General features: G+C 37.7%; 2 protein-coding genes across 18 annotated transcripts in view; one reads left to right on the top strand and one right to left on the bottom strand.

Moving 5' to 3' along the window:
* Nucleotides 1-23153, bottom strand: part of LOC310715085 (uncharacterized protein) — a 401686-nt gene that overhangs the window by 177528 nt on the left and 201005 nt on the right. The window lies entirely within an intron of this gene.
* Nucleotides 1-23153, top strand: part of zbtb46 (zinc finger and BTB domain containing 46) — an 88671-nt gene that overhangs the window by 1905 nt on the left and 63613 nt on the right. For 5 of the 17 annotated variants that reach the window (XM_083570400.1, XM_083570405.1, XM_083570395.1 and 2 more), the window contains exon 2: nucleotides 18107-18171. The exons of 10 other annotated variants lie outside the window; for them this stretch is intronic. The gene's annotated coding sequence lies outside the window, so the exon portion shown is untranslated. Of the gene's footprint in view, nucleotides 1-287; nucleotides 388-18106; nucleotides 18172-23153 lie in introns of all 17 variants that reach the window. 2 more of the 17 variants (XM_083570401.1, XM_083570406.1) reach the window with 1 other exon arrangement.

Below are 23153 nucleotides of genomic sequence, written 5' to 3' on the forward strand. Positions count from 1 at the left end.
AGGCTCACGATTTAAGCCAACTCTTAGTACAGGTGCACCTTAAAGTATGAAAGTATTTTGACAACTGAAGTGCCTTACTATACACTTTATTGTATGCACAATAAGTCACTGCTATTCTAATATGTACATGTGGCACACAAGTCTGATTTGTCACGCAGTCCAAAAATGAGTCAATGGAGCAGAATAATGTAGTTGATGCCAGGCAACTGAACTGATGCCCAATTTCTAACATGAATGTGGCCGAACACATACATTGTCTTGCAATTTGATTGCTTTTGTTGTTAAAGGATAAACCAGCTTGGAGAATAGAGAGCTGTCTGTGGGAGGAAAGCTGGCCATTCTGAAGCAATATAGAAAAATCGATCAAAGATATTTCACAAGCATTGGGTATGAGCAATTTAACAATCTTCTAATGAATAAATAAACCACTGGTATAGTATGATTCAGACTTCGTACAGTTCGGCCAAGAAAAACAGCAGCAGTTGATGACAGAAGTATTGTGATAGCTGTGAAGAAAAAAAAAGTCAGTAACATGATCAAAAACCCCCACATAGTAAGGGCATGTATTGCGATCTGGCATTAGAAGACGGAGAGCGTGGATATAAAAGCCATTCCAACAAATGCAAACCACTCATCAGCATTAGGAAAGGCAATATTAGATTTCAAAAGAAATACAGAGATGATCCACATTTGTTCTGGGATCAGCTACTGTGGGGTTTTTTTTTAAAGCTTTTAAACTTTCAATCATCTGTCAGTCATCACACCTAGTTTAGCATGCTTCACCTCATGAAGAGGAGACTAAAGGAAACCCCCCCAAAACAAAAAACAACGTAAAGAAACCTTCATAAAGCATCACAAAAGAAGGAAGCAACAGTTTAGTCATGACACTTGGTTACCAGCTTGATGCTCTTATTGGATGAAAGGAAGTGTCAATGAATATTTTTATTGACTTTTATTTATTCATCTGTTCCAATACTTATGCTGACTTAAAGTGTAGTTGTTTTAGCCTATGCTGACTGCCCTCCTAGTAAGTGTGATATTTGTGTGGACTGAAGAATGAATTTTATTAATGCGTATGTGAAGAAGTAGGTTTTTACTAGAGATACTTAAAAACAGAGAACACTATCAGAACAGCACCACAACCTCAGAGGTATTATGTACTGCGTTATTCTGCAAAATGCAGATTTTTCTATAACGCTGCCGGTGGTTGGATTAATGATGTATAGTAATTTGTTATCAGAAAGCAGGAGTTCTTACAGTTTTAAAACCATGTCTGTTATTTGCCGTGAAATCTGCTTGAAGCTTCAATAACATGACATCCTAGCATGGTTTCTGATCTGACTTTTGCAATTTTTTTTTTGTGAAACTGCAGCAAAATGTTAAAGGTGGCTATCCATGTTTGCTTAAAATAAAAATACAAAGTACTCTTGCATACTCAATGTAGTACTTTCTGAGTTTTTTTTTTTCCTTATGTTTACAGTCATATTGTTTTATAAGGAATATTGATGTGTGTGTGTGTGTGTGTGCGTGTGTGAGTGAGTGTGTGGTAGAGTGAAAGAGGTCAAGCATAGAGCAAATGTGTGTCTGGAATGGGGGTAGATAGAGTTGAATAAGAAGATAAAATTTATTGAGAGTGGTTGCATGTGATCATCTGCACAGGAAGGGGAGTGTGTAGATGGTTGGGGGCGAGGAGTTGGAAATGAGAGAAAAGGAGAGACAGATATGGAAGCGGGGGTGGTCAGGCTGGTAAACTGGTCTTGTGTGTGTGGTGGGGGCTAGTAGGATGGAGGCGCAGGCTGACACGACATGCAGCTGAACTCTAAGTGTGTGAGTGGGTGGAGTGTGTGAGTGTGTGTGAATGAAAGTTGCTCTCCCCAGGCTGTGGACTAAGCTGTGTGGATAACAGGTTAGGATGGCTGCTACAGTACTGACTTAAAAACCACATAGATCACAAAGAAAGAGAAAATTCACACATTTTCTTATATATCTTTAGACAACATCAGTGCATTTATTTACTACATAGAATAAAACACAATATAGACATGACAAATCTGTTTTTCATTATATACACTGAAAGTTTGTAGACCTGACCATCACACTGTAATGTGGTCTTTGTCCAAACTACTGCCACAAGCTAGAAGTGCACAAATGCATAGAAAATGTTTGTGTGGTGCATTATTACAGTTTACCTTAATTTGATAGAAGGTGCCAAACCTGATCTGGCACAACATTTCTCCTCTGCACAAATTGAGGTTCATGGCGACCAAAGGTTGGAATGGAAGAAACAAAGTGGTCCCCACAGACCCTTGATTTCAACCCCTCTGAACACATTTGTGATGAATTGGAACACTAATGCCATGTCTGTGTTTGTGGGCAACATCAGTGCCTGACCTTACTAATGCTCTTGTGGCTGCATAGGTAAATCCCCACAACCACATCTCAAAATTTTGTGGAAAGTCTTCACAGAAGAGTGGAGGTTATTAAAAGACTGATAAACTAGCATTGTGTTTGGAACGGGATGTTTAAACAGCCACAAGCTTTTGGCCATACATTTGTTTAAATATTCCATAAAACTGAGACACGCACTGCTTGGCACACATATTTTGTTGGACCACCTTTGCTCTGATAATGGCATGTATTTGCCCTTTCATAGATTTGATTAGCTTATTAAGTGTCACAACATGCATTTCTCTGTTTTTTTTAAGGCTACACAAGATGTTAATCCCAATCTCTTGAGTTCACTTCAGATTGTGTGTGGAAATGCTCTTACTTCCACTATTAAACAAAGTTGTGTATTCTACTTTTGCTTTTTTGTACAATCTCACCAAACACCCAGTGATCTCTGATCTATCAATGTTCTTCCTCAAAGATGTTAGTTCACCATTGTCCTCACAGGTTTTAATACCAATGTGTTCTTACCCCAATATCAGTAGTTTCTTAGTTGTTTTCTTTGAGGCAAGCCAACATTTTCCCACATTCAGAGCACTTATTTGCTTACTGGAATCCAGGTCGTGACTTTTTAGGCCAGGCAGTGTTATATGCTTTGACATTTCACAAAAAGACTGTCAAAAACTTTGTTTAAACATTTTCAATAATGACAGCTCTCAATAAAGGCGCATTGATGCCTTGTTGAAATTGTTTTTTTAGGGTTTGTTCTGGTAGTTTGTAAAACACTTTGTAGATTTATTTTTTTTTAAATATGGCCCAGTGATAGAACTCTGTCTCAGCTACCTTGACAGCAATATTAGTTATTCTTCTCAGCAGTCTAGCACAACCAATAAGGCGAAATTGGAATCCGAATTAGAAGAGTCAAAATCTCAGTGCTTTAATCCAGGTGCAAGTACAGGTTGTACAATGAATTATTTTTGGTGCAGAGTCATGCATATTACAAGACAGCACATCAACAGCAGTGTATTGCTTAAAATAATACATTATATATGTACAGGAAGACAGATTGAAACTTTCATGAAGGGTGTGGATATTGCTGATTCAGCAAAATGTAGTATTGGAGTGTAATCGTTATTATGACAGTAATAAAATGGATTGTGTTGTTGTTAAGTGGTGTGTGCTGTGGTTTCTTTTGATTTGGTCTATGGGAAGAAACAGGAGTCAACTGGTATGGGATTTTAGGATTCTAGGTTTCCACTGTGAAGCGAAATGTTGAAAAAAAAACTGGTTAAAATGTGTGTGAACCATCATTTCCCCCTATCTCTTTTTTATCCTGGATAAGCTTAGGTCAATCATTTTTACTGCGCTTCTGAAGATGTTTGAAGTGCTTGGTGTATGATGTTGCAGAATTGAACCAGACAGAAATTGAAGATCTGGCTTTTGATTCTATTGTAGTGCTGTAGAAGAGGATCAGTAGCTTCCTTGACAGGTGTCGCATTGTAGTTCTTTGCAGGTCCTTATTGGTGAATATTTTAATGTTACTGTCTCATTTGTCTCATCTGCAGATTAATGATGGTCAGGGATTTTTATGACGTATATTTATTTTTTATAGAAAGCATCTTTCTGAACTTTAATAATCATTTCCATAGTCCATAGACAGTAAGCTCAGGTTGTTAGCTTACTGTCTGATATGTTTACTCCTTATTGCTTGATATCAGCCCCAAAAGGATGCTACCAATGAAAAATGTAAACTTGATGTAGTTACTATCAGAGGACCAGCCACTGATGCACAGTAAGTAGAGTAGGGGAGAAAGCAACTTTCTGGAGCACTGGTGTTGAGGTAGAGAATCTGAGATGTAGTCACTGATTCTGATGTTCTGTTTCCTGTTGAACAAGAAATTTAAACTCTAGTGGTAGATGGAAGAAGATATGTTAAGCTGCCTAGTTTATCCAGTAGAATAATAAGGATGATGTTACTAAAACCACACTTAAATGCCCAAAGAGAATGCAGGCATAGATATAAGAGCTGTTAAGATCCGCCAGGACGTGCAATGTCATGTTTTTGGCATTGTTTATGAACCAGTTTCTTGTTTTTTTGTACAAGTCTATTTTTTGGGAACTAGAGTGATGATGGAGGATCTGAAGTAAACAGGCTCATTACAGTAGGTTAAATAGATCAGTTAGCTGAGGAAATATATTATCTGAGCATTGCTGGGGCCCTATATACACCAGGCATTAACATGTGTCCTGGGTGATTGGATCATATGTGGTCCAGTTGTATTCATAATACTGGTTCATGCATTATGATGTGATGCTGAAACCACATTCATAGGTGGTCTGGGACTCATATGGACACTTCAAATATGTAGTGTATAAGCTAATGTGAATTGCTGTTCACAATCAACTAATCAGCTATGACATCACCGTATTTGGGGGACTGTGTTAGATCAAATACATTGTGCAACCAACATAAACAAAAATTCAATTCAATTCATATTTATTTGTATAGTGCTTTTAACAATGAACATTGTCTTAAAGCAGCTTGACACAGATAATGTGGTGATAAAAAATTAATATGTTCTTTATAAGTGCAAGTTTGTCCCTGATGAGCAAGCCGGGGGCGACTGTGGCAAGGAAAAACTCCCCGAGATGGCATAAGAAAGAAACCTTGAGAGGAACCAGACTCAAGAGGGAACCCATCCTCATCTGGGTTGCACCGAATGTCCATTTGAAGCAGATATGCGATGTTGCGGGGTATAGTGATGGTGATCAGAAACAAAGTGTAGTCCTGAGTCAGTGTAGCAGACTGTTGACATTAACTACAGTCCAAATCCATCCTCAAAGCTTCTGTTCTTACTCTGGAATTCCATGGAACCACCCAAGGCGTTGATGAGAAACCCCAGCCTCCAAACGAAGAAAACACTATCCAGAGGCAGGCCTGGACGAAGTGGGAAGATCCATGGAGGGAAACAGTGGGGTGACAGGAAGAGAAAAATATGGATTATTATGTGTCCTTATTGTTGTATTGAAGTTAATGACACTGTGCAGTTTGGACTCCGGCAAGACTCGCTATGGCAGCATAACTTAAAGGGAGGATCTCTGGGATAAAGACGGCCCACCACACCACCGTCAACAAACCTGAGTGAACGCGTGAGAGTGAGGGGACGACAGCATACAAATATCCCAGTTCACCGAACACTCTATATCCATGATCCCTCCAGATCTGCTCCTTTACCTAAAAAAAATCTACTAATAAAAGACTTGACAAAAAAAATTAATTTATTGGATTGTTAATGTATCGGATGGTTTGTTCATAATTAAATACATTTGTAGATAACAGAAGGGTCTCAACCTATATGAATTTTAACATACAGACGCTGCCCACTTTACGAACATTCACTTTACTAACTTTCGCGGATACGAACAAACCTGTCCTCAAAGTGAAATTTGTTCGGAGTTAAAAAAATTCAAAACGGAGGAGAGTCGCTGCTGGCTAGTCGCCGAACGTAACAAGTCTACATGATGCGCACTGGACTCGAGGGAATGAATTTTATTAGGTAAATTTTGTAATCAATTTTCATAATTTTTTTATTAATTAATACAAAATATTGTACACAGTATATCAAATTTTTTTTTTATATTTAATTGTTTATTTGACAGTATTTATAGCTCTTCCATCATTAGGAGATAGGCGTAGTCAATAACGAACACAGTAACAACTCAAACAAATTCATGGTACGAAAGGTCATTCGTAACTCGTTTGAAAGGTGGGGATTGTTAGTATAAGGTTTCATATAAAATCACCTCTATTGCAGTAAATTCCCTGAAACTTGCCAAATGATCTTGATCTAACATATATTTTCCCAGTAACCGGCTAATATCTGTCACTGAAACTGGGGAATTCCCCAGTAATTTAATTGTCATTTTCCTACTTCTGTTCAGAAATGTTTTCCTGAAGTGATACAAAACTCTATCTATAGGTCACTAATGTAGGGAGCCAGTAGACTTTGTTTAAAATCAATTTGCTAACTTTAAAAAGAATGAACATTGGGAAATCATATACATAGAGGAAAGAAAATGTAGTGATTCCAGCTGTTCTTCTGATACGTGGGATTTGATTAAATATTATCAACATGGCAGTTTGGCAAAAATATTTTAGTAATAAGTAAATTCAGTAAACTGAAAGTTTGCTTAGCATAGTTCAAAGAAGGTGTTGGGGGATTTGGAAGGCTTTGAACTAGACTTATTCCATTATTAAATCTGAAAGTTTCATCTCTGGAAATTACCTACTCATGACATCTGAATGCTGTTGCTGCAAAACAGAAGTATGCTGTTTTTAGTAAATGCTTTTTAGTAAACATTCAAAATGTGTTTTCTATTGCCTGTCTTCTTACCCTTTTACTTTTTTGCTAGTCTACCACAATTGCACAACTGCTGCTTTTCCTTCTTAGACATTGTACAAATTGCAATTAGTGCGTTTAGTAAGAAAATCCCTGTCTGGTACCTGAGATTATAATGGTTGATGTGTAAATATAAAAGTTTTGTATAATTAGGCAACAGCTTATATAGAATATGTCGGGGAAAAAAATAGATATGTGCCAAATAGATAAGTCTTGTTTTAGTATCCCTTCGTTATCAGCAATACACAAAGTCAGTGACTTGTTAAACACTATTGTGTTGTTAAACTTCCTCTTATCTCCATCTATTTTATGAACAAAGGGAGCACACCCAAGACAGAATGGAAGCACTAAAACTTTCATTCTGAAACAAGATCTGTCTTATCTATAGTAAACTCTCAGGTGAAGAAAAAGGAGAGCGTTTTTCACTCCTTCAGCATACATGGGTATCTTAGTCCATCGCAGGTCCACAAGCTTAATGGACAGTGGTAGTCTTTTGTTTTTCTAAATGCTTAGTATGATGTTTGATCCACATTAACACATTATCAAGGGTTTGAAATCCAGAGTTCATCGATGAGTGCTATAGTGCTGTTAACAAGGCCTGCTTAACAACCAGCTCTTCCCCCTCAATGTAGTGCAATTAGCCACAGCAGCTTTTAGCATTTGGAGTTTGCCCACATGTTTCTAATTGAGGGGATTGTACGTATGCCACATCAACTTGTATTCATTTATTAGTTCTGTCTTAAAAGTGCCATCAGGACATGAAATATTCATTAGATGGAAGAGTTGCTTTTGCAGTGTGCATTGTTGATGTTTGAATGTCTCATATTTATGTAACAAAGTTGATAGAAATGAAGAACCTTATCGAAGTTGTATAATTATTCTTTTTTTTTTTTCCCAAGCAACCGAAACAGGGTGTCTGTAGTACAATATCCATTAAAGTCAGCATTTTTCTGTGGTCTTAGTGCTGTGGTCTTGGCGTTTCAGATCCACTTCTATTTCCACTACCCTCCAGCCATTTTCAGTTATCCCATCAAGGGGGTGCTGAAAATGGGACAGGCTCCCATGTGGCTCCCAGTCTCCCTTTCTCAATTTTACAGCAGTTAAAAAAAATCATTCAGAATCTAGATTCTATACACTACCACCATTGGATTTCTCCTAATAATAATGATGCTCTGGCTTCTAGACTAGACTGCTACCTTTTACAAAGGTGGCAAATGATTTTTAAATTAGATATTAAGTAAACTTGGTTTTATATAAATGAAGATAGTAAATATGTGATATTGATTGAAGGATGGGGGCAGGGGTAGTTCCTACTGACATGGCTGTTCTTAGGTTGTTTCATGTACTTGCTCTTACCTTGCATATTCAACAATAGCAACCCATCGCCAATTTCTACTTTCTGCACGTAATGTATGTGATAATGTTGGCTGGACACTTAATACTGCCACTTCTCAGTGTGGGAATGTGTGTGTGTTTTTTTAAGTAGGCATATAATGTGGGTGGCATCATTTATTAGCTGGCCCATTCCTTGTTTTGTTTTAGTAGCAGTTTATATTAGCAGTCTTATTTTTCCAATGTTTGTGACAGGCAAAATGAACAAACTGGACAAACCAATGTCGTACTGCCATGTCCATGCTATCAGCATAAGATGATATAGTATTAAAGTACATTTGATAACATAAAAAGAAAATAATTTTGCAGTACTATAAGGTGGAGGTTTGTGTGATTTATTAATTAAATACCTACAGTTTTGTTTCAACTTGACAACTTTGCTGCTAGTTTTTGCAGTCATTTGTGGGAGGATTTGTTAATAACACTAATCTTATGTTGAAATTACCGGTACATCATTGCTACTTCATGTCCATTTGTATTTTTAAAGAAATGCTGTTAAACTAATTTGTTTTGTTTTGTATTGGTGGCTTTGCGGTACAAACAGCCATTTATTGTTTCTCTCCAAATAATAATAAAAAGAAAGGCTTGCAATTAATGTAATTTATTGACTTTATTGGGAAGGAAAAGTTAACTAAAGAGGAGTGCACAGAATCAAACTCCTATCCCCATATAAAAACAACAACAACCAACAACTGAATTTAAACAGTATTTAAGTTGTGATAAAGCCTTATATGTTAAATACTGAATCTCTTTTCATTAAAATATTAAATTGTTTGACTCATCCAACTTATTTTGTCAGGTCACCTTTCTTCCTTTGCTTCACAAACAAGTGCTGATTCTCATGTGTCTATTGTTCATGTGTCTATTCTTTCTTATAATTAAGAAAAAAACTTATACGTTACCACTTTATCTGTGTTAAGCTGTTTTGAGACAATATTCACTGTAAAAAGTGCTATTTGATTTGATTTTAATTTAATCAAATCAAAATGAAATGAATTGAATTGAATTGAATTAAACTGAATTGAGCTTTCTGAATGGTTTGAAATTAATCAACCCCTTACACAGCAACTAGACAGACAATCTTTGTTCCCCATATCACACACATCACTGACATGTGGGTGGCCATGTTCCTGTTGTACATTCTTATTATTCACTAATCACTTGATGCCTGGAACAACCAATAATACCTGCTGTTTGGGAGATGCTCTGACTCAGTTGCTTAGCCATTACAATTTGGCCCTGGTCAAAGTTGGTCAGATATTTACACTTACCCACTTAGAGAACTGACTGTTGGTAAAATAAATGTATGAAGCTGGCAAACACCAGACATCTCTAAATGTAGTCTTGTTTAAAATAATCATATTCTTATGAAAAATAATACATTGCATTATATTATATTATATTACATTATATTTTATTACATTACATTATATTATATTTTATATTATATTATATTATATTATATTATATTATATTATATTATATTATATTATATTATATATTGCTGTATCTCACAAACGTGAGTACACCCCTCAAATTTCATTATTATATCTTCTCAAGGGTCAATACTATAGAAATGAAACTTAGCTCCATTCTTGTCAAAATAGCTGGCAACAAAAGCGAGTACACCCTCAGTGATAACAGCTGTACATCGTGTAACTATGCAAAGCCACATGTCCTATTCATCATGTTCCTGTTTTTGTCTGCTTGACAGGATTATGCAAATTTGTGCATCTTGTATTAAAATGTTGTGCTTTGAGCACAATTCTCTCATACTGACCACTGGCATAGCAAAGAACTCTCTATGGATTTGAGAATCAGAATTGTTGCTCTTCACAAAGATGGCCGAGGCTATAAGAAGATCGGTAACACCCTGAAACAGTGGCGAGGATCATACAGAGGTTTTCCAAGAAGGGTTCCACTCGGAACAGGCCTCGCAATGGTCAATCAAAGATGTTGAGTCCTTATGCTGTTGTCAGCTGCAAAAGCTGGCTTAAAAAAAGAGACATTGAAGACAACCTGTCCAAGAGCATGGAATAAGACTAAGATAACTTAAGATAACATAATAACTTATTTGGCTCAGATGGTGTCCAGCATGTGTGGTGACGCCCTGGTGAGGAGAACCAAGAAAATAGCATTTTGCCTACAGTCAAAAGCATTAGTGCTGCTGGTATTGGGGAGCTGCGGTTCATTGTGGGAAACATGGATTCCAACATGCACTGTTACATTCTGAAGCAGAACATGATGCCCTCCCTTCAGAAACTGGGCCGAACAGCAGTTTTTCAACATGATAATGACCCCAAACACACTAAGATGACAGCTGCCCTGCTGAGGAAGCTAAAGGTGAAGGTGGTGGAGTGGCCAGGTATATCTCCAGACTTAAAACTTATTGAGCACCTGTGGGGCATCCTCCATCGGAAGGTCGAGTAGCACCATGTGTCTAACATCCAGCAGCTCTGTGATTTCATTATGGAGGAGTGGAATTGGACCCGAGCAAAAATCTGTGCAGCTCTGGTGAATTCCATGCCCAAAAAGATTAAGGCAGGGCTAGATATCTAAGGTGCTCACACAAAATACAGGTATTCCTTTACTTATGATGGAGATACTGTACGTTAAGTCAAAAATATCGTAAGTTAAAAATGGTGCTATGACTGGGACAGCCTTTCCTGCTTCATGCTGGATATAATCTTCGTTTTCTGCTCTTAACTGATGGCTTTCCTCTTATTTTTTTTCAACTACAAGCAGGAGACATACCTGGGCGCTTGGAAAACACGCTTTTATCACTAAAATTACTGTTTGAAACGGTTAGAAACAGAAAGAAATACACACTTACACTGAGACAACTTTACTCCGTCGACTGCTAGCAAGAGTGGGGCATCTCACAGGGCAAGAGTTACGCTCGTCTCAGCTCCGCATCCAACGTATCATACTTTGAACACTGATGCCTGTGTTTGTTGCGCCAAATTTTAAATATGTTTACAATTTATCACTATCGTCATCGTAGGATCGAAAAATCGTAATTCGAACCATCGTAACTCAGGGACCATCTGCATTGACACTTTGCACACAGTTTTGTCATGTTCTCTTAGGGTGCACTCACTTTTATTGCCAGTTTGTTTGACAATAATGGCTGTATGTTGAGTCATTTTTAGAGGACAGTGAATCTATACTGCTATACAATATGCACATTGACTATTCTAAAATATATTCAAGTTTAATTTCTATGTTATTGTCCCTTGAGAAGTGGGAATGGTTGCTGAAATGTGATGGATGTACTCACTTAAAAAAAAAAGATCTTCTTCTTCTTTCAGCTTCTCCCATTAGGGGTCGCCACATCCAACTCCATACCCCCCTGTCCTCTACATTTGCCTCTTCCAAACCAAATACCTGCATGTCTTCCCTCACCACATCCATAAAACTTCTCCTTGGTCTTTCTCTTTTCCTCCTTCCTGGTGGCTCCATCCTCAGCATTCTTCTACCGATATACCCCATGTCCCTCCTCTGCACATGTCCAAACCATCTCAATCTCACCTCCCTCACCTTGTCTCCAAAACATCCTACATGCAATGTCCCTCTAATAAACTCATTTCTAATCCTGTTCATCCTCGTCACTCCCAACAAATACCTCAACATCTTCAGCTCTGCTACCTCCACCTCCACCTCCTGTCTTTTACTCAATGCCACTGTCTCTAATCCGTACAACATCACAGGTCTCACCATAGTCCTATAAACTTTCCCTTTCACTCTTGCAGATACCCTACTATCACATTGCAAAATACTGTATATTATATTATATAAACAGTCCAGACAGGTAAAAGATCACAGAACAAAACAGTAGCAAGAACGGTACGACAACAAGATATCAAAAACAAGCTTGGTGTTTATGGAATTCACAGAGAATCTACTACCCAATAAGGTGGTGAGTGGAAGGTCCTTTAATTGTGTGTGTGTGTGTGTGTGTGTGTGTGTGTGTGTGTGTGTGTGTGTGTGTGTGTGTGTGTGTGTGTGTGTGTGTGAGATTGTAATAATTGTTGTAATTGAGCAAACCTGTGCTCAGTTAGTAGCTGGGAGATGTGAAGTTGGGTTGCCATCTGTGTCAGACACGTTGGGAGGTCATGGTTAGAGGTCGACCGACATGGTTAGAGGTCCGATGTTGATATTTTGAAATCAGGGCACGCGATGGCTAATATTTTATGCCGAATTTTCTTTTTTTTTCACCTTTATCTAATTACATCTAACAGTTAAGACATGATACAGAAATTTTTTTAATTAAACATGTATTGAATACCACAATCAGTGTACTTGTAAGCAGGTTTTGGTCCCCATGCCTACCTGTAGCCTAAACTACAGCTGGTTGAAGGCTCACTAAGTCTCTCTCTCTGAATGTTATTCTCATTTTCTCTCCAAATGTTATTCTCATTCTCATATCATATTTAACCAATGAAATATATAAGGCAAGATTAAGAACGAAGAATAAGAACTTAAAGCCCTCAGAAACACAAAACTGACAGTCGGCCGGTGAGCAATACCGGGTGGGTTTTGAGCGTTGGTGGGTTTTAGTTTTGGCGTAAGCTGTTTTTCGGCAGGTTCTGCATGTGGCGAAGCTCGTCGATGTGAAAGAGCACTTCAATTGGTTATTTAGCTTAGCGAATGAGCACAAGAAAAAAAAAATAAACTGCCAATCTGTCATTCCTGCCATGTTTCCTTGCAACTTAGCAGACATGGTTAAAAAAAACTACCGTATTTTTCGGACTATATGCCACTACTTTTTTCCCACATTTTGAACCCAAAACTTAAACAACGAAGCGGCTAATTTATGGATTTTTCCTGGGTTTTTCCCGGTTTCACAAACTGCAAGCCAAAAAACTGAGCGACATAACATTAGACCAATAAAATTTCCGAACGGAAACGAAAAAAACGCACCTCACCTGTGTTCTGAGCTGAACGGCATCGGGAGAAAAGCTTCACCGCACATTTAATATTTTTCTTTTGCCGCACGACGATGACAAAAGAAAAACTCTCGTGAGAAATTGTTGTGAAAGGAAGGAGGAAGACAGTGAACAATGACTTTCTTGGTAGGCTACTGTTTAGATACAAGCCGTTGTAAAGCGTTGAGTCTTGGTGAAGGGAGAGCTCACTAACTCCAGTTGCAACAGAAATCATAAAAGCACAGACAGGTTTCCAAAACTCGTGCTTTTTTATTTTTCTTGGCAACAGCGTTACGGGTTAGTCAAAGAAACTTAGAAATGAGCATCGGAAAATAATAAGGACATATTCCTCAGTCTTAAACACATGCAGTAATACCGGAAAAATTCGGCAGCATGCTATTCCCAAAATGCCGCTCCGCTCTTAAAGAAGCCACAACATATTTTACCCGTTATACCGTGTAACAGACACTGTCTTTCATTAAAGCCTGTTTAAAGTAGACACATGCAGCTTATAGACAGGTGCGGCTTATTTATGTTCAAAATAAAAATCTTTGTAAAATTCAATCGGTGTGGCTTATATATGGGTGCGCTTTATAGTCAAATTACGGTACACGAATCCATTAGTAATGATCGCGGCAGGTACAAACAACACTGCATGCTTTAGATATTCACAGTTCTAGCTCTTCCGGTTTTTCTGTTTGGATGCTGACAGACTACAGACTACTGCCACCTGCTGATATGTGAGAGTTATATTCTCCCACGCAACGGCAGAACATACGTACATGTCTATTTTTTTTTTATCAGATTTGTCTAATAATCAGTCTAATTTGCAAGCACAATCGGCCAGTGGCGATTAATAAAAAAAAAATGCAAAAAAAATGGCCAGCCGATCAATTGGTCAACCTCTATTCATGGTGGTTGCTAGACACTCTCCTGAGCCCTGACCTCACAAAACCCCAATGGGCTTACTCTGGGATCTATTTTTCTTCTGGGACTCTCAGGGTGTGCTTGGTCAAATTTGCTTGTGTGAAAATTGGGGACAAAAAGATTGTGAGTGGTCTGTGCCAACATTGTTTCTTTGGACCATAAACTTCCCACTCTACCAAATATTCAAGCAGACTTCTTTTACATCTCAAGCTAAGAATGTTCTTCACTAGGTATGATGGTTGTCCGTCGATGTCAAAAGAGGTTAGCGGGGTTGTTTCGGGTACTTCAGTAGCAAGGGACCTCGGATGGCTGTGACCAATGACAGCAAAACTGTGCACAAAGCAAGCTTCATTAAGATATGGTTTAAATGGTTTGGAGAGGAAAACTCTGAGTGGCCTGCTATAGAGCTCTGATCTTAACCCTACTGAACAGCTGGGATGAATTGAAACACTAACTGTACCCCAGGCCTCCTCACCTCACCAGACTTTACAAACACCCTTGTGGTGGATGAACATAAAATCAATTTAATTCAATTCAATTAATTTTTATTTGTATAGCGCTTTTAACAATCAACATTGTCTGAAAGCAGCTTTACACAGATAATGTGGTGATTAAAAGTGAATATGTTCTTTATAAGTAAGTTTGTCCCTGATGAGCAAGCTGGTGACGACTGGGGGCAAGGAAAAACTCCCCGAGATGGCAAAGGAAGAAACCTTGAGAGGAACCAGACTCAAAAGGGAACCCATCCTCATCTGGGTTGCACCGAATTTCTATTTATTGCAGATATACAATGTTGCGGGGTATAATGATGGTGATCAGAAGCAAACTGTAGTCCTGAGTCAATGGAGACTGTTGACATTAACTACAGTCCAAATCAACAAACAAACAAATGACTAAAAGCACACTCCAAAATCTAGTGAAACTTCTTTCCAGAAGAGTGGAGGGAATTGTAAAAGCAAATCGGGGCTAAATGTGGAATGCGATGTTCAAAAAGCACATACCATACTTATGATCAGGTGTTTAAGCAATGTAGTGTATGTCAAAAGACTGCTGCTGACTGCGACAATTTGGAATTGGAGAGCATATTTCCGTGATTCTATGTGTGCCCTGTGACAGTGCTAGTAGTTTCTTACTATGCTCTCTTCTGCCTGGAGGATGATTAAACATGCGACAAAATAGTTTTAGGAAGTGCTCATATGTGGAAACGGACTTTCCACCTCGAGTTCACACCCAGTCCAGCACTTTCCCTGTGAGCAGAAACATGAAGTGGGCAATTTGGCAATTTTCCACTCGTAACTATCAAAATACAGGCTGCTTTGCAGTAGAAACCCAGTTAGAGGCATGCACTTCGCCTATCTTTTCGGGGTATTGGCAGAGCAGTGGCAGCTCGATGCTGCCTGATGGTGGACATGGCCTGGGAAGTGCCTCAAATTTAGCATTCAATTCTGCAAGGCCATAGCGTTGCTCACCCATACCTTTCCCCTGTGCGGTGAGAGCTTGTCAGCACATTTATTAGCTGCATTAGTTCGTCAACAATGTACCGTAATTTCCGGACTATAAAGCGCACCCTTATATAAGCCGCACCCACTGAATTTGACAAAGATTTTTATTTTTAACATAAATAAGCCGCACCTGTCTATAAGCTGCATGTGTCTACATTGAAACTAATGAACTTTACACAGGCTTTAACGAAAGACACTAAATGCAATATGTTGCGCTTCTATTAGGAGCATAGCGGTATTTTGGGTATAGCCTGCCACTGCATTTTACCGGTATTACTGCGTGTGTGTAAGACTGAGGATTATGTCCTTATTTTCTGATACTCATTTCTAATAAAAAAGCACGAGTTTTGGAAACCTGTCTGTGTTTATATGAATTCTGTTGCAACTTGAGTTTTAGTGAGCTCTCCCTTAACCCAGATTCAACGCATTACAATGGCTTATATCTAAACAGTAGCTGACCAAGTAAGTCATTGTTCACTGTCTTCCTCCTTCCTTTCACAACTACAGTGGTACCTTGACCTACGAGTGCATTAATGTACGAGTTTTCCGAGTGTCCGAGTTTTCCGAGTGTCACTCGGTCGATTTTTTTGCTTACGCGAGCAAAGAATTGAGGTACGAGCTCGGGACGCTGCTGCTAGATGGCGAGGCAAAGCCAGAAAAAAAAGCAAAGAAGAAAAAGTAAAAATGTTAAAGTTTAGGGATACGTGCAGGAGTGATAGTAAAAAACGAGTTTTCCCTCTGCCTCCGCTTATCGCCTTTACCCCCCCCCCCTCCACACACACACATATACACACACACACACACAAACACACACACACAAACACACACACACACACACACACACACACACACACACACCACCGGCATTTTCGTTAGCTCAAGTCGTCTCATCTCCAAGGAAAATACACTGAATAAAACATTATTATATCTTTACATATTCTTTCTATTATATTTTTATACAAGATTTGTTTTTTAGAAATGTATTTTGCAATTTAATAACATGAAACATTAATAAACTGGGTGTCATTTTGAGGGTTGGAACGGATTAATGCCATTTTAAGTATTTTCAATATGGAAAACTGATTTGATGTGCGAGCAAATTGAGATACAAGCTTGTCCACCGAACGAATCAAACTCGTAGGTCAAGGTACCACTGTATTTCTCTGGGGAGTTTATCTTTTGTCATCATTGTGCGCCACCAGTGGAAGTTTTTTCTTCTGATGCCGTGCAGCTCAGAACACAGGTGAGGTGCGTTTTTCGTTTCCGTTCGGAAATTTCATTGGTCTAATGTTATGTCGCTCAGTTTTTTGGCTTGAAGTTTGTGAAACCGGGAAAAACCCAGGAAAAATCCATATATTAGCCGATTTGTTGTTTAAGCCGCGGTTCAAAACGTGGGAAATAAGTAGAGGCTTATAGTCCGAAAAATATGGTAATCTGTTATGTCCATTGAATCTGCAGTCAAAAAAGCTAGCTAAATTCAGAGGATGTGCAGACAGACAGTGTATGTGTGTGGTGTATATATATGTGTGTGTGTGTGTGTGTGTGTGTGTGTGTGTGTGTGTGTGTGTGTGAGTGATTAAGTAATTAAGCAACTGTGTGTGCATACCTTTACAATGCTGAAAAACAAACAAAACAGCCAATGAAACAAGACTTTTCTTTAAAGATTAAATGTTATATTCTATATAATTTCGTATACCTACATAAATTCAGTAGCATATTATTCATTCATACGCTGGTGTGGCTCAGGCTCGGATATAGAACTAACAATGGTCTATGCCCTAGAAAAAGCAGTCTAGCTTTCTAGGCCACTTGTTTACATTTCTGTTTCCATTTTGAACTGTGCAGTTCACTTCAGTGTTATCAGCATGTATTTTTGTGATCTGGCCAAGGTACGCCTCCTGGAGTCTTTCACGATATGGGTGATGATGATTTTAATTGGACATGTTATCAGCCCTGCACATCTCCGGGTTGTGGTAGACATAGCTGATATATCTTAGTTTGACCTCTCTCTGTGTAGTTCCAAATTATTCTTGAGCCCCAAGTATAATGTACTTATATACATTATATGTATGAGGTGACAGTTTTATGTTGATGTTCATATCATCTACTACAGTTTGGATATTGGCCCATACAGTATGTTCATTGTGGCATGTGTGAAATGTGAGACTATGGCAGAACACTGTGACCTTGCGGATGTATGGATAGATACATATGGCGGATTTTTTTTTTTAAATAAATGACTATCTCTCTGTTCGATTGATCATTTTTGTGTAATTCATAATTTTTATGAATTTTTAATAAGGCAGCATGTAGAAACATTCAAGTTTAAAACATCTGAGTTTCTCGACCTGGTGAAGCTGGTTGAAATGTTTACCTTCAATATCCAACTCTGTGTTTGATTCTGTTCTTTTCACCCAGTTTTCAAATGTTGTGTCCCTACCCACCACATTTGTTTTTGCTAGTGTTTTTATATTGCCTGATCATCTTTATTATAACCTGTAAACTAGTATGTATGAAAGTGGCGCATGGGACACATTTGGCTCATGCACTTAATGTCTTCTTATTACAGGTTGTGCTGAAGAGGAGAGATGATAGGCTTTTGTGAATAGTGTACTCCTCTGTGACATGCTATCAGTAAGGAGCTGCATGCATTCTTATTAGTAACAGGCACATGTATTAAGATCACTTGAGCTAGCTTATATAATAAATAATAGCTTAATAACATAAAGAATAGCATTGTGCTGTTCACGTGTCTGGATGTATTCCTTGTGCGAGTCAAACAAAGATGTTAGTACATTCCTCTGCATTTTTCTTATTTTTAATAATTTTTTGCCACAGAGAAGCCTGCTGTTCTCAGCTCTTATCAGAAAGTACTCTTGTTACTTTCTTTGTGGAGTAGTGTCGTAATTGTTTTGTAAACAATTGCATGCTTTCTTTGTGACAGATTTTTCTCAGTAATGGCTTTGGATAAGTTGTTGATTATGTATTTTAAATGTCTGTATTTTTTTGTTTGCTTTCTACTGATTATTAATTTTTTAGCCTCTTCTGGTTTTTTGTTTGCTTCCTAACTAACTTTAAGCAGTGTCTGTATAGTGAATGCACACACACCGTGCTTCACACAACCGTCACTGAGCCTTCATTGACATCTGCCCGATCAGTAGGTTGATCATAGGAGTGAGTTGACTAAAGAGTTAGTTCAAGTACAACCCTAAATCTCTATATCTATTGTTCCTGCATCTGCTTTCTCTTTGCTGCTAATTCTGAATTCTTACTGGCTGTTACTATTTCTGCTTGTGTCTTTTCTCTCATAGCGGTAGTGAATTTGCACGAGGAATAAAGCACCTAACCTTGAGAGTGAACAAAACATTTATGATCTTTAATGAAAAGGTTTAGACCTTGTATTATTTTGGTGCCTGTTAAAAATTTTTTCTGCATTTCTCCCTCAAGACATCTTTACCCCTGCATTTAGCGTCTCCTTTTCTGGTACTCTTGTTACTGGCCATTATTTGCCTGGCTCTCAAATCTCCTTCTTACTCCACAAACCTCGTCTCCGGCTTTTAAACCCTTTCCGGATCTCAAACTCACAAAGCAAAACATAATAGGAATATTTTAGTTGCTGCATCGTAATATAACAAGATTCACAGGACAAAGAAAAACAGAGCGAAAAGGACAAATAACGCTACAGTGAATCATTTTCTATTATGGTAGTAATTTAATCGAACGACGGCCACTATAACAACAACAAAAACAACACAGATAATAATAATAATAAAAAAATAGAAAAATAATAACGACTGAAGCTAATATCAACAGGTGGTGACATGGCTATCACAATAGGGTGTACAATGAGGTCAAACTAGGTGCACACAAAATCATTTCAAGTGGGAACATCAAGTAAACCTTGTTATTTTATCTATAATAGTTTATATTAGGGCTGTAAAAATTAATGAGTTAATAACATTTTAACGCAAATTAGTTTTAATGGCACTAATTTTATTAACATGCAACATTAATGCAACACACATTTCTTTTTGACAAGTTATATAAAAAAATTTAAGTAAATATATATAAAAGCAGCTAAATTAAAATCTTCAACGCAACACACAATTATTACGACGTCCTTCCTTCACTTATATATAAAAAAAAAAATGCACAGAATAATTATATATTATATATTATATTTTATAGAAATTTCAGTTCTTCATATATATATATATATATATATATATATATATATATATATATATATATATATATATATATATATATATATATACACACACACACATAAATTGATTCACATATCTCATAAACCCTTATATTATTGACAATAGAACATAGAAAGCATATAAATTTTTTAAAGGAATATAACATTTTAAGGGTAAAAAATATTTCAATTTGAATTTGATGGATTTTTCCAGAAAGTTGGGACAGGGCTAGAGTTTGACCACTATGGGTTTTTCTCTGACCGATGCTGAAATTTAAATTTATATGATGCAGATTTTTTTTGGCCGATTTGTTTGGCCACCCCCTTTCATATAATTAAATCTAACAGTTAATTAATTCGACGTAATACAGAAAATTGCTTAAATTTAGGATTTATTGAACAACACAATCCTCTCCAATCAGTGCACTTTTTTGGTTTTGTTATCGGTGCCTAACTGTACCTGAACTACAGCTGGTTGAAAGCTCACTAACAATGCAGTTCCAAAAGTTATTCTAATTCTCTCTCCAAAAATTATTCTCAGTTTTTCTTCAAACGTTCTTAGTCTTTCTCCAAATTTGATTCTCAGTCTCTTTCCAAATGTTACTTTCATTCTCTCTCCAAAGGTAGCATCATATTTAACCAATGTAATATATAAGGCTAGAAAAGAACGAAGGATAAGAATTTAAAGCCCGGGACACACCAAGCTGATGGTCACGTCGGAGGGAGATGTCAGGTGATTTTTGAGCATCGTTTGGCTTTATTGTTTTCGGTGTACTGCACTGTTAGCTCTTCTCAGACGGCATCAGCCGGTTTTGGCTGATTCTGCACGTCCAAATGGTGGCGGAGCTCGTTGCAGAGAAAGACAACTCCAATTGGCTATTCATCTTAGCAAAAGAGCATCTACGAAAAACCGGAACTGACAATTGAAGGCATAAAGAGGGAATGTTTTATTTGCCAAATAAACACTACTTCTACCTGCTGGCATGGGAGAGTTATGTTCTCTCATAGAGGCGCATAACATACTTGCGCTGTTTGGTTGTGTCATGCGCCTAATAATCCGTCTAATTTGCAGAACAATCGACCGATGCCGATTAATTTAAATGCCAAAAATCTTCCAGATTAATTGGTTGGCCTCTAGACAGGGCCATGTCTACCACTGTGGGAAGGGATGGTTGAACATCAACTGGCCTAATTCTTCTGCCAGAAAGAACTGCAGCTAGTCCAGCGTGAAGTTAGGCCTAAAGGTTTATTATATTATCCATGACAGTATGGTTAGAAGGATGAAGAAAGGTGTGATGAGGAGATGTGTGGTTTCTAGATATGCACGTACAACAACACCACACAATGTAAAACAGACCTTTGAAAGACTTATGTATTCCAAGTGACTCTGTGTAACTATGTTATAGAGAAGCTGCCGAACTGAAAACTCTTGTGTATGCGCCAGGCAAGTCTGGACACCTTTGACTTGCGCATGCGTGAGGCAGGAAATTCCATACAGTCTGTATAAATCTGGGAACTAAGAAAACATTTGCTGTAGATTTGGGAGAGGAATGCTGTCCCATTCATATCTGATACAGGAATTTAGCTGCTTGACAGTTTTGGGTCTTTTTTGTCTTATTTTTCATTTCATGATCCCACAAATGTTGACAGTTAACAAAGGTCTGAACCGCAGGCAGACCAGTTCAGCATCCAGACCCTTCCACTACAAAGTTATGCTGAAATATGCAAGGCCTTTCCATGTCTTCTGTGTTCACAGACGATGATTTCTGGGGGTGTTTCTGAGCCCATTGCAATGATTTCCATTACAGAAGCATACCTGGTTTTGAAGCAGTGCCACCTGAGGGCCTAAAGATCATGAGTATCCAATATAGATTTTTGCCCTTGTCCTTTGTGTAAAGAGATTTCTTTAGATTTTCTGAAACCTTTGATGATGTTATGTACTGTAGATATTCATTTTTTCTAGTTTTTTTTGTGGACCATTATTGTGAATTGTTCTACAAAAACAGTTTTACATAGAACCTCTCATGATCCGCTGCCCATCTTTACTTCTGAGAAACTCTGCTTTTATAATATACTCTTTTTCTACCCAATTATGTTACTGGTATGCTGGAATTTATTATATTTAGTTTCAAAATGGTCCTTCAGCTGTATCAGTTTAGTAAAATTTCTTTAACATTTTTTGAGATGTGTTTAGGTCATCAAATGAAATATCTTATTTTTTCTTTAAACTAGTACATTGCTTCAGTGTAAATATTTCATACGTTTTATATGTTTTATGGTGAACAAAATATGGGTTTATGAGATTTGCAAATCCTTGCATTATCATGCACACACAAACAGACAATCAATATATATATATATATATATATATATATATATATATATATATATATATATATATATATATATATATATATATATATATTTTTTTTTTTTTTTTTTTTGTGTGTGTGTGTGTGCGCATTAGGTGTGTGTTTGTGTTTTAGATTGCTTACAGGACTGTACTGCTACTGCATGGCCAGAAGGTTGGTTTGTTGTGACACCTCTCGAGGCGCAAGCGCCAGGAAGGTGTTAAAGATGATTTGTTGATTCGTGAGTAGCAGCAGCCAAGCTGCAGGGAGTCATCGTCGCACCATTTGGTGCTTTTGAAATGATGACTGTGTATCTGTGTATAAACTCATAGGGATAAAAATGTAGGAGGGAAAAAGAAAGAGAAGAGGAGGAGGAAGAGGTGGAGATCGTGTTGGAATTTGATTCCTACTCAGTAGCATGGCCAGATCCAATATCATCAACCTCTCGCCTCTCAGGAGAATTTCTTCGTGGTTCGGGATGGAGATACCCAAGTCACACTCTTTAAATACACCTTGCTATCATACTGCATTCAGCACTCTGTAAACAAGCACATGTAGCACATAAATGTGTGACAATCTAACCACCATGGACCACAACTAGATTCATACTCACAGTATGATGGCTGTATGATGGCCCCAACCCTGTTATGATTTACATTTACATTTACTGAGCCATTTTATGGATTAGTATCAGCTGCTTAAATCTATTATAACAATTCCGTAAATCAAGGTATTGGTGTACAACGTAGTTTGGTTAACTATGGGTTCTCATTTCTCATTTGTAATATTTCAATATAAAACATTTTTTATATACTCCTTTGAGGTACTGTTTATTAGTGTGCGTCCAGCTGTTGTTTGTGTGTGCTGGTGTTTATTAAAGAAGATTCCAGTGGAATATACCTGTTTATTTTACTGCTAAATACAAATCTGACTCCCTCTGTACAGTAAAAGCTTTTATAACAAAAGACACGTTGTCAGGTTATTCTCCAAAAGCACCCCTCTCGCTCCCTCATCTCCTACAGTGGTAATGAGATGTTTCATTATTTGCATTTCACAGC

This window comes from Silurus aristotelis (genome assembly GCF_946808225.1).
Source record: "Silurus aristotelis genome assembly, chromosome: 19".
NCBI lineage: Eukaryota > Metazoa > Chordata > Actinopteri > Siluriformes > Siluridae > Silurus > Silurus aristotelis.